The following is a 17,270-nucleotide window of genomic DNA, read 5'->3' on the forward strand; positions in this document are numbered from 1 at the left end:
CAATATGCTCAAATTGCCGAGGAAACAATCGCATAATCTACACCGCGGATATTTGTCGATTTTCGTACAGTTAAAGCCGACTATATCATACTTTGATAATTCAAATTATTCCTAATGAAGAATCATTTTTGTACATGACAACGTTTTATCATAACTGTATAGAAAAATCTACGCCTACATATAACGAGAAGCGCCGGCCCGCTTGATATATCGAAATTGCATCAGTGGTACATCGCAAAGGCGTCCGTTTTCCCTCAAAAGAAGCTGGCTTTTTCTCGCAGAAGGGCACCTTTCCGCGCAGATTTTGCAGAGACCAGTGTGATTTGTTAGAAGAATGCCGCGAAGATCGAGTAAAAACTATCGTTTGCTATCGCGCGCTCTCTCTTATGAGTTCTTTTTGCGGCAGTTGTGTGGGCTATAGCCATTGGCTTCTCAGTTCCATTCGTTAACGAAATGGCTGCTATTGAACGTGAGAACCTAGCTGTTCCATTCTTGCACAGCAAGTATACACGCCATATTATTTCGACCTTTACAATTTTTCTCATCATCCTAACACAAAAATAATCCCAACACCAACCCACGTTACCCACTTGCTCTTAATAGTAGATTGTAAGCGTTATCACCAGAAAAAAAAAGCAGTGCCAAAATAATGGCCAACGAGAACCGGAAAAATGGGTGAGATAGAACAGACGGGCAGGCTTCCACTCCAAGTACGAGAACTTCTCGGCGACAGCTTGCTTCTACCACCCGACAAATTAATTTTCGGCTCAGCAGTAGGGCTGACCTCGCCCATGTCAACCCGGGCATGTATCCTAATTGGAGTTGAAGTTTATTAACGAGTCGCCCAAATACTATAGAGGACATTCTGAGATCGTTCAGAGGAATAAATGAAAACAGCAATGTCACGTGCTGTGGCAATGTGGGCTGAAAATGGTGTGCCAAAAAATGATGCAGTAATTGGGTTATGAGTCACCACTTACTTTTCAAACTGTCCTTTGTTTTGTTTTTTTTTGTTCTCCCTCTTCTTATTTGTTCGCTCCCGCGTTTGGGCTAAATTCAACAAGCTCTTTAGAAGCAGCAAATCATTTAGCCAACCGATTCTCAGGGCCTGTATGCAAAGTTTTCTCGTTAAAAACTATATTACTTCTGAGTGTGCTGCGTTGATCTTGAGCAGGTCGCCAAGTCCCGTGAATTAGCGAAAGGTCAGTTCTTTTTATTCTTCGAATAAGCATTAAAAATGTAAGGTGGAGCTTTCATTTAGTCACGCAGGCTTTGAAACAGCGAAGATGGATAATTCTGATGACTACTGTTGCTGACATGTATGCTAAGCTTTAGCTATAGGTGGCACGGGATTGTTTGTATGTCAATTATAGGTAATTGATATGTTTTATCTATTTGATATGATAAGCTGTGTCTTGGTTGCTTCTATGCTATTGCTCGACTTTAGCTAGGTGATGCTAACTGTTTTCTAAGCTAGTTCAAGTTTGTTTCCAGGCTCTGGTTTTTCCTAGGTGGTGTCGTGTTACTTCTAGGCAGTTTCTGGGCTTTTATTTTGCACGTTAAAGAGCCCCAGGTGGTAGAAATTTCCAGAGCCGTCCACTTCGGCGTCTCCCACAATCATATGATAGTTCTGGTACGTTAAATTTTTTATATCAATGAAACAGGCTTTTACTTCGGTGATGATAGGTTTCCTCGAGGTAGCTACTGTGTTCTTAGCCATTTTGTTTTCTGCTTTTTCATGTCAATTCCACACTTCAGATTGTTGTTGTTAGGTTGTTTCTAGCCTATATTGGTTGTATTGTTAAACTTCAGAATCATGCAGCTTCCCTCTTTGATTTCTTGCGCTGTTCTGTTCAAACTTCGCTTTTTTTTCTCTTTCCTTCCATCGCTTTCATTCTCCTTACCTCTTTTTCTATTTCTCTTCCTTTCTCGGCGACACGTGCTCCACCTTTTCTTCACGTGCTCCACTTGGCCAAGCAGTGTTAGTTTAACGCTCGCACCAGCTGCACTCGGTCGCGGAGCTTACCCAATTACTGTAACGCATCGCCACCTCAGGTGTTTCGCACGATGGAGCAAAACTTACCTACTGCTTCGACAGCTTCACGGCAAAGAAAACGACCATTGGGTGTGCCGGTTGATGATGGCAAGAGGTGCCGGTCTATGCTTGCATAACCAGTGTCACTGCAAAGAGAATGAAGAGAACGCGTGCTGGTTCACGATAATGATAGCCTTTTGTAGACAATCTACACACCAAAGCTTCTACGACCACCTTAAACAACTTCGTTTATCTGCATACCTTACTGTGGCACGAAGCCATTAAGAAAGTTCATGCGGCATTCTTGGAATGTGCCTAAGACAAGTAAAGTATTGTCCGGTCCGCTAATGAAAAGCGGGACCAATGTTTTTACAAGGTGCATATACAGTATACTATATATACAGTAGTATACACATCTTTGGTTTTATGTCCCAAAACTACGATACGATTATTAGGGATGCCGTAGTGAAGGGCTGTGGGAATTGCGAAAATCTGGTGTTTTTAAAGGGGCTCTCTACGCTTGAAAACATTGGTGTGGAGTGCATAACACGCAGTGCCACTCGCCAGAACTAGCCAGCGGAAATGACAACGGATTGCACAGACCTTTGTTTGTATAAATATAACGTTAACTAGTATCGTGGCATGGTATTAATATAGGAATTATCATTGGATGCCCTTTTTTTCTTTAGCGCGGTTTTTTACAGAACGCGGAGGAGAATAAAACTTTACAACTTTTTCAGCTTGGAAACTGCAAGGCTGGTCAAATAATGCGCCCCAGTGCTGGAGAAAACGCACCGGGGATGTTCCAGGTGCCATTGTTTGTGGTAACTCAAAGAAAAAATGTAAGACCGTTTATGTATAGATGTCATCGCAAAAAAACAGTAAAACTACAAAACATTATCGAAGCGTTCGCGAGCTGCCTCATTTCGCACGTGTTGTTCCCTCTTCAAGTACCACATTATTGTTACCATCGCAACGGCGTCCTCAATACGTTGTACATAACGCGCAATATGGTAAGCGAGCTTCCTGTACGGTAGGGATTTCAGCTAATTTTTGGGGCAGTCTTCCGAAGCCACAGGGCTAGGAAAACATGGTCAAGTGAGTCCGCTAAAATTGAGTTGAAGGTAAGCATTCATTTCATTCTATTTTGATATCGCCACTCTTAATAACGTTGCACAGCGTGCGCCTATCACGGCCGTTCTTGCGGTACTTATCTCCTATGCATTCAGTGTACGCAACCAGCTAGAAAAACATGTATAAAACAATGAGGTCGTGAAAAGTTTTAGAGGGCACCTTTGACGTGCACGGAAATTGCCCAGTATACGGGCCTCTACCATTCAGCTCCGTCGAAATGCGACCGCTGGGATCCAACCCGCAACTTTGGTGTCTGCAGCCGAGCACCTTATCCACTGTTCCACCGTAGCAGATGAGGAAAATCTCAACAAAGCAAACTTGGTGCAGGACAAGGCCATACACCCATATTACATCAATGAATCAGCAACAGTAATTGCATCATCAGCAGGAAGCGCATCAGCAAAGCTAGCCTAAATGACTATTAACCTCAAAGTACCGCAATATTTCCTGCAAGTCAGCGATAGCTTTTTGGTTCTTTTTCTGTGAGAAGAAAAAAATTACTGCATGAAAATTTTTGTGCACATGAACCGCAAAACGTCTTTAGAAAATGCACAAATGCAATCTTACTATTGTTGGATAAAATTTTTTGGTGACTTTACATCCAAGCATGCAAACGTAACATATACACTTTTATCTCAGGTTCTGTATCTATCGGTGCCACTTGCTTCAACGTAGGAATTTTATTTCGCACACGCGTGCCATGCGATGAGACAGAAGCAATCCAACTACGAATGGCGATAAAAAATGCATTCTTCCTTATCCACATTACTTTTTTTGAGCTCCAGTATTTCAGAAACTTTGATCGTTCAATTCCCGTTGCACTTAGAAGTTGCATTGTTAGAATGACTGTCTACTTCGGAGTCCGAGGCTTTGGTGCTCTCCATGCTTGGAAGATCGAGAATTCGAGTCTCAAACCCACAAAACAAGCACGGAGTGTTCTTTGTCCAGCCCTTGAAAGATTTCGGTAGGCATCATGACTCAAATATTCGCTGTGAAATGTGATACGCTTGGTATTTTGCGTCCAGAACTATGAAACAGAGCAGTTATGTTTAAGCTCACGTGGATTTTTCGTATACTCACTTTTTACATCTTATATTTTTGTTCCTTAGCGTAGGGTAGCAAACCAGGCACGCGTCTCTTTCAGGACACCGCCATTCTTTTCCCTTCCTCCTCCTTCTTGTAGTGATGACAGTTGCAGAGATTATTGTCATTGTAGATTACATGTTACTGCGTAAGGTCTTTCCGCATATGTCTTTCAAAAACCAGCGAGGCACTGTAGTGGAATACCCTAGTGTCACGCAGAGTGCCTAAGCTCGAATTTCATTCTATTCTCGTAATATTTTTTCATTTTATTTTTTCATGTCAATTGGTTAGCCACAGACGGCCACGGCGACGGAAACGGCGACACCGCTAAACGCAGGAATGGTTGCCCAAGAGGTTCTACAATTGTTCTAAAAACGTAGATGACTTCTTCAAAAATTTTTTCACCAACACTCCTCCAATACAAATTTGCAATCCCAAACCATTTTGTGAAGACGCTTTAGTACTTGTGCGGGATCAAAGCGGTTAGTTTGAAAGGTAATGGTGCTTCTGGAAAAACAAAAAAAAAGGGATGCATGGAAAAACAAAAAAAAAGGATGCATATCAGTACGACTTGCTGTCAGGGGAGTGTGAATGCAGCACATTGAAATAATGCAACCGAAAACACAGAAGGACCAACGCAAAAGGCACATAATGCATAACGCAAAGTAACAGATAGATCAGTCATACAGTGGTATATAGGTATACATCTATATGACCATCCAGAGATGTAACTTTTTTTAGCACTTTGAAGCACACGAGGTGTGCCAATAACCTTTGATATGTGCGTTTAGTGTTGGAAAACTACCATTTGATTATGAGAGACGCCGTGATGGACGGCTCCGGAAATTTTGACCGCCTCAGGTTCTTTAACGTGCACCCAAATCTGAGCACATGGACCTACAGCGCTTCCGCCTCTATCGGAAATGACGTCGCCGCAGCCGGGATTTGATCCCGCGACCTGCGGGTCAGCAGTCGAGTACCTTAGCCACTTGACCACCACGGTGGTACTACCGACAACTTTTACAACAGTCGTTAAAAACTTATTTTTTTCCCTCTTATTTGTCTGAGTGCTTCACCTCAAATGCAGTGACAAAACGACCGAAATAAAAAAAAAACATCTATAAAATCAGATATGTCTTTTTGTTGTTGTAACCTCTAGCCAACGCCACTCGAAAACCCTCTGCGATCTTGTACATCGATAGTTTCCTTTAAATAGAATGGCCAACAGCGAAGAAGCTTCGTGTACTGCTGGCGCGTCTTGCGCCTATCAAAGGCTTCATGGCGGTGGTTGTGTAAACACTGACGGATCGCAATCATCGCCCTTCAACTACCCCTCCCTCCCCTTTCTTTCTTTATCTGTTGCTAATGAGCATGTCCTCGTTGCATAGAAACAACACATGACGCTGTTCGCGCAATTTAGAACATCACAAACGCCGAGATGAAGTCTGGCTTGGCGGTGATGACATCAGCGTTGCCTTGGCCCATTTATCCGGGAGAACGCTATGTGTTTGTCTATACCTTGGAAACTTGAGCACTACGATGTTTGGGTGGCCTGAGGTGGACGCCGGCTGGCGACGAAATCGTGCCACGTTGAAGACCGCGTTAGAAGCAGTGAGTTGGTACAACAAACAACGACGGTGCCATCACTTCGGAGCCGAGACTGTGGCATTTCGAAACCACAGTGAAGAAACTCTCAGCGAACGCTCTGCTTCTTTTCGAACGACCTCACCTATCAAAGCCGAATTGAGGCAATGACGCGGAAACATCTTGCGCAGTTTTTTCAACGGAACAGCTCAGATGGCCTCCCGTAGATTGCAGAATAATATAGTGCTTGCACTCTGTGGTACGGCGCCCGTATTCATCAGCTGTATTTATTGTTTGACATTTTTAGTCAAGTATTAAAAGTCGTGGCCACCGTTATTTAAAAATTTGGCTACAGCAGTGTTAATCAAGGTGTATATTAATCCAGCAAGTTTCCACTGCACCATGCCACGCATCAAAAACGAAACTTATGGACTGAAGTGTTTCCTTTTGACATTGTGACCTTCCCTCAGCCACAGGTGAGGTGGCGCCAATGTTGAATAACAATGAAAACATAACGAAATGTTAATACATTTGTAATACTGCCTCATCTTTTATTTTTTCATGGTGCAACTTGACGCAAAATAAGCAGGGTCTAAAGTTTAGTGTGCCACGATAAACAAGTAGAAAGCAGTCTACAACGCATATTTAAATGTAGTAAAATGCAAGCATTGAAACACCAGCAATCACTTATCGTCAGGGTCGTAAACCAAGGGGTGGCACACCAAACACGCCCCCCCCCCTCCTCCGCGAATTTTTTTTCTTGCATAGAGAGCGAGAAATGGCCATTTTAAGGGGGTAAGTGCTCCTCCCGAAAGCAGGGTGGTGCCCTCTCCGAAAATTTTTTTTGGCTACGCGCCTGCTTATTGCCTTTGACCGATCCGCAATTTAATGATTACTCTGCATGTACCGTCGTCGGTTGGCTTTTCATTGTCATGCCTGCGTTTTATGCATTCTTTGATTTGTTTACTTTAGTGGTTTTGTAATGTTGTGTACTTCACGCAAAGTTAGCTAAACATTTTTTTCTACTATAGCAATTTTTTCTTACTGAAATACTACTGAGAAGCAGAAACAAACCATTCGTGAGACAACCCTCCGGTACAACTGCATTAAATTGAATAGATAGATGAGACTGCGTGCTGTGTTCCTTGTTTTTTTTTTTCGTCTATTGGAGTGTAAAAAAAAAACCTATTAGCACGCCACAACGAACAAACCAAATTGACGCGGTGTTGGCGATCCCTCTTGCGAGAATTCTGCAGCAGCATACCCCAGGCGGGATTGCGATGTCCGCAGCCAGCCCATGCAAATGGTCCATGCAAATGGCTATGTAGATAGCACAGTTCAAGACAATGCGATACCGTCCATGCCATATGCGGGAAGACTGTCATAAAAAGGGCAATGGCTTAAAGAGATGCGGCAAGTAAACAGGAAGAGATGCTTTATTTGTATATCTCATCGCTATAGAAAAAAAAGTATCCTCATTCATTTTCTTCCAGTGTTACGCTTCGCTCTTGTTTCGAAACATTCAACGAACAGCCTACACTTTGTTTGTGGAGAAAACCATGTTATGTAGTCATACTGAAATAAAATCATCAGAGCGAAAACAGCGACTCATGGCACGCCTCTAGGTTTGCGAAGATATTTAAGCTCGAGCTCCCATGTGGTCCGTGGGGAAAATAACATGAAGCCAATATGAACGCCGGTCAAAAAGGAAGAGGCTGTGCGATATTGTGCAATCACTGTTTGCATAGTTTGTTCGTTGTGGTTTCACAAGCTATATATTGCTGCTTTTTGTAACACATTACAGCAAACAAGTGGTCATGAGAGTAGAGCTGCTGCTCTCCGGGAGAAGCTGCACATTGAACAGTTCAGCATAACTCTTTTACGGGAGGAGAACAGCTCTACTCTACACTCCTACAGATATAACTAAGACAAAGGACTGTGATCGAATGGTGCACTGAGGAGAATGAGCCATGGAAAAGCAAAGCGCTTGTCCGAAATGCACATATCATTTCTGGTGTCAGAGGACCACATGTTTAAACCGAAAAAAAAAAGAAAACTAAGTTAAGAAAAAAAGGGGCTGCCTGATAGCAACAAATATCTTTGATGAAATTCTCAAACATTATAGCCTCTAGCTTATATGGATTGCTACTTCATGTGTGGGCGAAAGATTATGACGTATACACTGGCCACTACCACATACACACACACAAATAGTTTGTATAGTCACAAACACACATATGCATAAAAGAGTAATTCACAATCGATTTAAGTCGAGAGTTCCTCAGAAACACCAACAACGCTTTGGTGTTGCGCCTCGTACAACCGCTGTCTTGTCACTCTCTGAAATGGTGCAGCAGCTTCAAGCTCAAGCCATGTTGCAAATGAGCCTTCAAGTTCTGTGGTTTTGCGTTCTCACAAGAACAGACAGAAAGGACGCGCCTTAAGCATTCCGAATTTGGTGCCCCAGGGTGAAGATTTTCTAAATAAACTATAGGTGAAGAGTGGAGCTGCTGCTGACAATGCCAACAAAAGGAACAACAAAAGTAACCAAAAAAACATAGAAGATGACTGTTCACTGCTAATTTTAAAAACTCAACGCTTTCTGTGATCTTTCTGGGTCTGTAAATGTCTTTATTAATTACGAAGCAGATAATCAGAATAGATTAATCTTTTATTGGTGCATATAGTGTCACTCAATAGCGCTATGACCCGAGCACTCGTTCCTGCTTTTTAAATATTTTTCAGCGAGTACTTTTAAGAGCTAGTTTGTATGATTATAAAATAATAAAAAACTACAACCTTTTTATAATCCACGTACTCGCTTTACTGCGTTACACATACACCGAACTGATGGTGGAACCTGCTGTGCTTAAAGTGGAAAGGACGTGGTAGTTGCACGTGCTTTGGCTTGTCTGTTATGCTAATTTACATAATTAGAGCAGTGTACACAATATCCGTGCCGCAGTGCAAGTAAGCTCTGCTTGAGCAGGCTGTTTGCAGAAATGACTAGCATCCATTTGATGGGCTAAATGCATCGCAGAAAACCTAGCCTAACGATAATAAAGAAAGAGTCTATAAGCTCAAAACGTGACTAATGGTTGAATCACCACAATGATCCACAAACTATATTAACTGCCTTTTAAAACCGAACCCCTTATTAAATAGTGACTGCAGCAGAAGTGGACCTTTCATGCTTGTAATGATGTAGTGGAAATGGAAATAAGTCATGCGTGTTCCAAACAAAGGGAAAAAATTAAAGAATGTTCGTATACTCCGACGCCGGTCTACCTAGACCACACCGACTTTCTGTTCGTCTCCCATTAGAGTAAGCGGAAAAGACAAAACCGAGTAAGAGAATTTGCTAACGGCTATAAGGCATAAAAAGGAGCATTCCTAATGTTCAGGAAAGGAATCTTCTCTCCACAATAGACACACCTTTTTTCTTCCAGTGCTTTTTTCGCCACCTAAACGTCCTAAGTACTTTTCTTTACTCCGTGCTAACAAGAAGTACACTGGAACACCAGTAATTAATGTTCCATTTCCACTGTCACGCACTTTCCTTTTTGGCTAATGGGCACGGATTTCGGAACGGGAAAAATATTGCCAACGGGAGGCAGGCAGCCTTCGAAAGGAAATCGATGATTGAGTCACCCGCACTAGTACTGGTTCTCTTTACGGCGTGCCTTTTTACATTTTTGTCACAGTCATGTGCTTTCGTCACTCTTACTTCCTAAGTACTTGAATCTGTAGCAGTAACGTGTTTTTTTTTTTCTCCGTCTATTCACACGCTTGCTTTACTGCAACCCATCTCCAAATGGGGTACCTGTAATTAAGCTGTGATTGCAGTGCGGTATAGTTCCCGGAAGAAATATGAAGATACGAATTGTGTGGGGTCACACGAAGCCAGCGAAATATCCAAGGCGTAGGACCGAAGTTATAGCTGTAAAACTATACTATGACCTCGCGGTGTCGATTGTTCTGGCACTTGTGCTGTTTTGTGGTACGTAGTGGAGATTGAGGCTTCGTATACTAAAACAGAGAAAAGGATAAAACACGTGGTAAAGATGGAGCGTATATATAAGGTAATAAAATGCCATGAGATAATAATATGCTACCGAGTTCTAATGCGATTGTCATCTTCAGATCACGAGATTTTTCAGCCTGAGAGCCAGTATTCGTCTGCAGTATTTACTCTTAGTACAGTGTTAAATAGTACAGCGTTAAACGTAAGAGCACTGTGGTATCCGAGGAACTAACAAGCGGGAATGACGGCCGGAATTCCTACGTCACGCATAAAAAGCAGGAGAGTAATAAAGTTGTTTATTGAAAAGCCCCGCGTTAAGCCATCAATATCCCCTTACATTATATTCCACGAGTGAATAGGCAATGATAGATATAGGTCAAAGAAGGAAATGCGCAGATCGATGAACAAAAAAAGTTAAGACAGGAGAGTTACAGTGTCGAACTATAATCAGTCGTGTAAATGCCCTATGTTGATGAAGGTATAGATAATCTTGTAATCTTGATGGGGCAAAACTATTATATTACGGAAGAAACTAACGCGCTTTGAGAAAGTAAGGTGACCGTTCGCTTCAAATGCCTTATGTGTCGGACTACGTAGTGGAGCAATTATGACGCTCGGCTGCTCACCCAAAAGTCAGGAGTTTGATCATGGAGGTGGTTGTCAAATTTAGATGGGGGATAAATGCTGATAGCACGTGCACCGCTCTATGTTAATATATCCACAGTGCGAATGTATCCACAGTGCGAATGCAAAACTTAAGTATAGTACGTTAAAATGAATTTCACAATGTTTTTCTTGATAAAATTACGGGAGGCGTAATCTTTGTCCCTACTTTGAACCATAAGATCTAAAGCATTGCCTCCGAGATGCGGCGCACAGCAATTCATCTGTAGAGCAGACGACGGATGACAACTTGCCCTAAAGCGTGTTCTTCAGTCTAATTCGGCAGTCTTCGTGCCCCAAATGATAAAAATTTGTTATGAATCGTTTATGAACTCACTCAACATTCAATTTTCTTACCCAAAGTGTTGCAAACACATGGCCGTCACAGCAGCTCCATCTGTGTGTCAGTAATGGAGAGGCACCACATATTAGAACTGTCAGTGCTCTACGTATAAGAGTGAATTCAGATACTGTAGAATACCGTGTTCAAAATAGTTACTCCTATCTGCTAAAACAGCCTTTCTTCACCAAATTCGGTCACGTTTACTTGCGTTTGAAGCTTATTGCCGCTTTTCAGTTCCGATTTCTAGAATTCTCAACTTATCAGCGCATTCTCGAAAAGCTCTGATTTGTACCACGAATATTGTCGCTAAAAACAAAATAATGCAACATGTTTTTCTATATTACTGTATGATGGCCCTCGGTTGTCTATTTACGAGATTTTAAGAAAAAACGAAGATGGTGTTTTTTTAATTATTCAAATGTCAGTGGAGTACACTTTTGCCAATATGAGAACTTTGAGGCAATATATAAAAATGTACATTTGCCCTACGGCAGCAATAATTTATGTACTTAATTAACACACTATATCTTTAAAACGTCTCAAGTTTGAAAACGCTGCTTGATTTACTTTCGGAGAAAAAAAATGGGGAATACGAAACTTATTTTAAACTGTCGCAAAATTAGATATTTTTAAAAGCTATTTTTTTAAGGTTTACAAACTTGAAACTGTATGAATTCATTTTTCATTAAACATGCATTTCAAGTAAAAAATATCTTCCTCAAAACAAAAATATTTGTCTTTTTATAGCATCTGCAGTTTTCGAAAATGACAGGCGACGAAATTGGTGCCTCCGCGTTGGTGAAGTTTGATATTTTTTTTTCTCGTAAGTTATGCCATTAATCATAAAACGAAGTTTACTTTCGGGCTACCTGGTGAGAGGTGCACGAAATATAAAATACTAAATGAAATCTAAAATATCAACTTTTGGACCCGTGTCGATCTCTTTTTCCTGCCTGCCATTTCCTGCCTTAAGATAGCAGGCAAGTAATGTATATTTTCCAAATGATATGGGTTGTGCGCTTGCACTCTTTGCACATGAATTCTATGTCGATGCGAAAATACTTTGCAGCACCTAAAGCCTGAAGTTGCTGCCAGACGCCGTTCACACAGCAGGAGAGTTCACACGATACAAGTGTTCACACATCATGAAATACGGTCTCCCTAGATTACCAAAGTCTGAAGAAAAAGGTCAAGCACCGGATAAAATGACCCCATAAGCACTAAAACACAAGATGATTCCATAAGCACTAAAACACAAGATACACGTTACCAAGAGTACACTAAGTTTCGCTCTGCTGCCTATCTACTCAGTTCATCTAAATACACCTTTACTCGCCGCGAAATTACCATGTTCGGACATCTCGTAGACGCTGCAGTAATCAAACCTGATCCAGAGAAAGTTCACGCTGTGCGAGATTTTCCTATACCTATGTCGACAAAAATGTTTGCAGCTTCATGGGCTCATGCTTCTATTTTCGTCACATTGAAAAGAAATTTGGCAACATCACTCGTCCTCTGACCACCCTTCTGAAAAAGGATACCTCTTTTGAGAACCGCAACAAGAGCACAAATTTTTTACACTTTTTGAGCTGCTTACAGTTTCACCTATTCTCTCGCACTTCGACCTATTCTCTCGCATCTTTCTATGAGGCCGCTTAATTACATTGGCCCCAGGCTTGAATAATGTTCGTCAAAGTTTACTCTAGCGTAGCTTGCTTATCTTTGCGCCAAGCTCTTGCCAGCCTCCATTTCGCTCTTGCTAGCCTCCATTCGCTCTTTCTAGCCTCCATTCCTGTAATGGAGCATTCACGCAGTGCTGCATTTGGTGTGCTTTGAAGCGCGCAGAGCATGCCTATACTTCCTTCTACTCGAGCCACCTCTCAGCCCTCAACCTCTGTCTGGAGGCAGTAAGGAACAGAATGTCCGAATGCCGAATTACGCCACTTAAAGTAAAATCGATACACGGAAGCTCACTTAAGGCCGACACTGCTGTCCTTCTCACTTCTATGTATTGTTCACTTTTCATGCGCCGCTGGCGCTCCTCATACTCCTCCCTACTTATATAAGCTTGATAGAGAGAGGTCAAAGCACACACCAAGATTGGGTTTCTTCGTCTCCTTTTCAATCAACAAGCAATCATGCGGCCCCTTTCTTATAGCCCGCGTAAGTGCAACAATGTTTATCTTCGTAGCATCGTTTGGCAATTAGGGTTGCAGTGCACCCCAGAAGCGCAAGCCCTCCGTTACTTTCATTGGCTAAAGGAAAAGCGACCTCGCTGCTTCCATTTTCCGTACTTTCCCCGACACAGGCGAACCGCGCTGGCTGCTTCTTTTATGCGGTGAACAAACAGGTCACGTATCGTGAGGGTTGTTTCGCGTTTCCACCTTTCCAAGTATCCGCTGTGCTCCCTTATCCTTCTTACGTGTACTATATTAATAAGGACGTGATGTTTACTCTTCCTAATTGTTGATGGGGGTCGGAACCCTAATCACGCGTCGCACGTTGCCCGTGCTACCACGTTTCCCATTTGTTTTTGTTGATCTTGTAGTCAGCGAGTCTATTCCTTCACCAAGTCTGGGAAAGCACTGGCTCAGCTTGATACATAGTAGTAGACTGCTTCAAGCCCTCACGTCATGTGTTCGGTATAAGTCTGCTGATGTGGTACAGTGGTTATGGGGCTCACCTGGGGTGCGACCCTGGCCGTGGCTGTCGTGTTTTGGTGGAGGCAAAAAGCCAGAGGCGCACGCGCTGTGCGACGTCAGTGTGCGTTGAAGAGTACAAGACGGTTGCTGTTTCTGGAGCCCTCGATCTGTCTCTTCGATTTAGCGGCACCTGCGGCACCAGTTTAATAAGTGCAGCACCTTTCTCCTCAATTTACTGGTGCCGCGCGCACGCGCTCTTCACTGGCTTCCTCGTTTTGTCGTGGTACAAGCGTAGTGCTGCACGAGTTCTCTGCCGGCCTGCACTTGCTCAAAAGGAGGTGCACAGAGGTGAAGCACGGCGTGCGCCCCTTTCTCCTCCCAAGCTTGGAGCAGACGATGCGGCGTGTTGTTCAGGGCATGCGTTCAAACAGTTAAGTCAAGCTCGCGCCACCAATGGGTATTCTTAGCTGTGTCTTAACGGCAGCTATTAAGACGGATTATTTTACGTGTGTGTCTGATGAGCCGAAGAATTCAACGTTGTTGTGTAGTTATTAAGAATTCCAGGAAAAAAAGTTTAATGCAATAATGATGCTGCTCGAGACGCAAGCTCACTTCATTTTTATAAAAGCGTAAAACCGATGTGGTAGGAAGCCTTCAAAAAGACTGTTTTAAAATATGTCTTTAGGAAAGCTTTCTAACGTGTCTTATATTGATAGAGCGTGAAGAAAAGTGGCTCTGGTGGTCAAAGAACCCCCAGTATTTTTGGTTTTTTTTCTTGCTCTACGGCCTCGCATGCACTTGAATAGAAGGCTGACAATACAGGATCGAATACTAAACCACTAAATCGTCGTTCTGGACAGTACGAACACTCTCTTGAAATCATAGTCATGGAACCGCCCGACAGCATTCCTGCACCTGAGAACATGACCGACATTTTCACGTACAACGACCAAATGACCAACACAAACCCCGACAACATCTCCTCTGTTACTGTACAGATCGCCGTTGTCGGGATCGTTGACGCTGTCAAGCAGTTTTCTTTATACGGGATGAAGACAGCCATCGCGGCAGTGTTTTGGTAAACAACGTCATCGATACACACCGCGTTGGCTATTCGACAAACTCTACCTGTACTTGCATCTTCGTTTTGGCAGAAGCCGCCACACTGTAGTGTCGCGGCTGCATCTGCACTTGCTGAACCAGTGCTGCGCGCCCATGGCACCGCTGGCACCGCTTTGACACTTTTCAGAACTAGGGCAGGCAGTGCAAGCCAAATTGAAGAGACCAAATGACTTTGCGCCTCATGCTCATATTCTGGATTTAGAACGTGAAACCCGTGAAATCGCTATATATGTCTAGTTTACATTATATTTAGCAAAAAGAGAAGACACAAACATTGTGTCTGATGAATGAATCGGATGTAAAGAAGAGATTGCTCTGTGTACTGATGCATGTCCACACAATCATACTGTAACTAGACGACACTGATTTTCGCGAGTGATTTTCAAAAAAAACTATTGCGGCCAAAGTGGGTAGGTGTAATTGCAGCAGTTCGAGAGACTTGCAAACTTTACACGCAACCTTTTACGCCAACATTAGTTGGTATTTGCACGTTTGACGACATGATTGATTGATATGTGGGGTTTAACGTCCCAAAACCACCATATGATTATGAGAGACGCCGTAGTGGAGGGCTCCGAAAATTTCGACCACCTGGTGTTCTTTAACGTGCACCCAAATCTGAGCACACGGGCCTACAACATTTCCGCCTCCATCGGAAATGCAGCCGCCGCAGCCGGGATTCGAACCCGCGACCTGCGGGTCAGCAGCCGAGTACCTTAGCCACTAGACCACCGCGGCGGGGCACGTTTGACGACATATTGAGCCAGTTATGCGGCCGGCGTCTTATCGACAGTTTATCGGAAATCTTTTCCGTGGTGTTCTCCAGGTAATGCAGTGTGATTTTGCTAGTGAAGATAGTGATTAAAGATGGTATGCGGCACTCAGCAGAATTCTCCTCATATGAGTAGGCTATTGTGAGAAACTCACATTATCTGTAGGAGGAAAGAAAATACCCAGTATAATAAATAGAATGATATAACTAATATTATAATAATATTGTTATAAGTTACAGTGTAATACGCTTCCAATTAAATATCTTTAACGCGTGTTTTGGGTTGCCAATAACAGCAAGATACTTTGCAAGACATGTTCGCTTCTAACAAATGGCATTATACCAGCTTCTGAGAGAGAGAGGAGGAGAGAGAAACAAGTAAAGGACGATGAGGTTAGACAGCTTGACCGAGAAATCGATGAAATTTATTATTAATCTTGCCATCTTGAAGAACTGGAACATTAAAAAAAATATCGAAGCTTGCAATAAGCCGTGCAAGCCATGAAACAGTCAAACTGTGTGATTATAAAAGACTAATCTGGCTTCTTTCAAACTGTGTCTAGGCCTAAACTAGATGCTGGTCGGTGGGCTTTAGATAGGCGATACTATATTGCTTATATCTTGGTTCTCTGGGCATATGCGTCTGAGTTAAACCACATACGCAGCACTGGCATGTCGTCGTTGGCGTAAGATTTTCGACAACTCAGAATTTTTTGGCAGCGACCACTCCATCTTGGATTACCTAGTACTCTTGGTTTACGCACTCCAAGTCTTCGATCGCTGCCATCGCTTCAAAGCTACTTTTTATCCACTCACTGAGGCACACCTCTAATTATGATGGCAATTTTCTGATGAGCCACACAAACATCTGTGGTTCCTTGGGCTAACTGTTACTTTCTCTATTTTTAGTAGACCAGGGGTGAGTAAGGGGATTTATCCTATTGCTGTGGCACATACCCATTGATAATGATGATAGTCTCTTGGTGCGTGGTGAACATGGATTGATTTGCTGTTAAATGATTTGTGTGATGTTGGGACTGGCATGGTCTGCGAAGACGTATGAAAGGCGTATGAACCCCTAGGAAGACGTGTGAAAAGAGTACGTGATAGGACATAATTGAAGAATAACTAGAATCAGGTAAATCAAGCCCAGGAAACACCATGCTTAACTTGACTCAAGGCTTTTTTTTTTTTTTGTTAGCTCAAAAGTGCGGAGCGGCGTGAATCAGGTGACATTAAGACCAAAGAGTCTGTTCCTCTGAGCCACTGCCTACGCTTAATAGCTCGACAGGTACTCGGGTACGCTTGCAGGCAAATGCTATCTTGGCCAACGCATTCACTTTCTTCAAATATTTATTTGAGCCTTGCTTTCGAATCACAATTTGTATTCATAGGGCTCGAGTTGCTTTAAAAACAGCCCTTATGCTAAGAGCAGTACCATGTTGATTTCAATTTCTGAGTGAATTTTTGTTATCAGAGCTATGTACTCAAATATTTTTTGTGTTCAATAATAGAAAATATAGAGAGATGTAATCGATCAACGAGTAAGACAAGTCGTCTGTAAATTACTTTAGTAAACCTAACATAGATATTTTAAAGAAATATTCAATTATTACAAAAGGAATCGTGGTACATATGATAGAATGCGAGTTTCTAAGCGCCGACCAAAATACAGCTTTTGCTTCTAGTTTCAGCTATTGTCATTAACAGAATATTCAGACTTGAAATAGAACGGCTAGCTCTTGAAGAGATCTCTACGGTGACCTCTTATGCTTATATTAGGGCAAACGAAAACTTTCACCAAGGCCAAATTTATTGAGAATAACCCCGACGCGCTTAATGTGTTTGAATATTTCAGAACAGAGGGA

General features: G+C 42.5%; 1 protein-coding gene across 1 annotated transcript in view; it reads right to left on the reverse strand.

Annotated features, from left to right (window-relative positions):
• LOC142796477 (uncharacterized) overlaps positions 1–17,270 on the reverse strand; it is a 405,078-nt gene that overhangs the window by 269,212 nt on the left and 118,596 nt on the right. The window contains exon 2 of the transcript XR_012893863.1: positions 2,084–2,181. The gene's annotated coding sequence lies outside the window, so the exon portion shown is untranslated. The remainder of the gene's footprint in view (positions 1–2,083; positions 2,182–17,270) is intronic.

The sequence above is a fragment of the Rhipicephalus microplus genome, chromosome 2 (assembly GCF_043290135.1).
Source record: "Rhipicephalus microplus isolate Deutch F79 chromosome 2, USDA_Rmic, whole genome shotgun sequence".
Classification (NCBI taxonomy): Eukaryota; Metazoa; Arthropoda; class Arachnida; order Ixodida; family Ixodidae; genus Rhipicephalus; species Rhipicephalus microplus.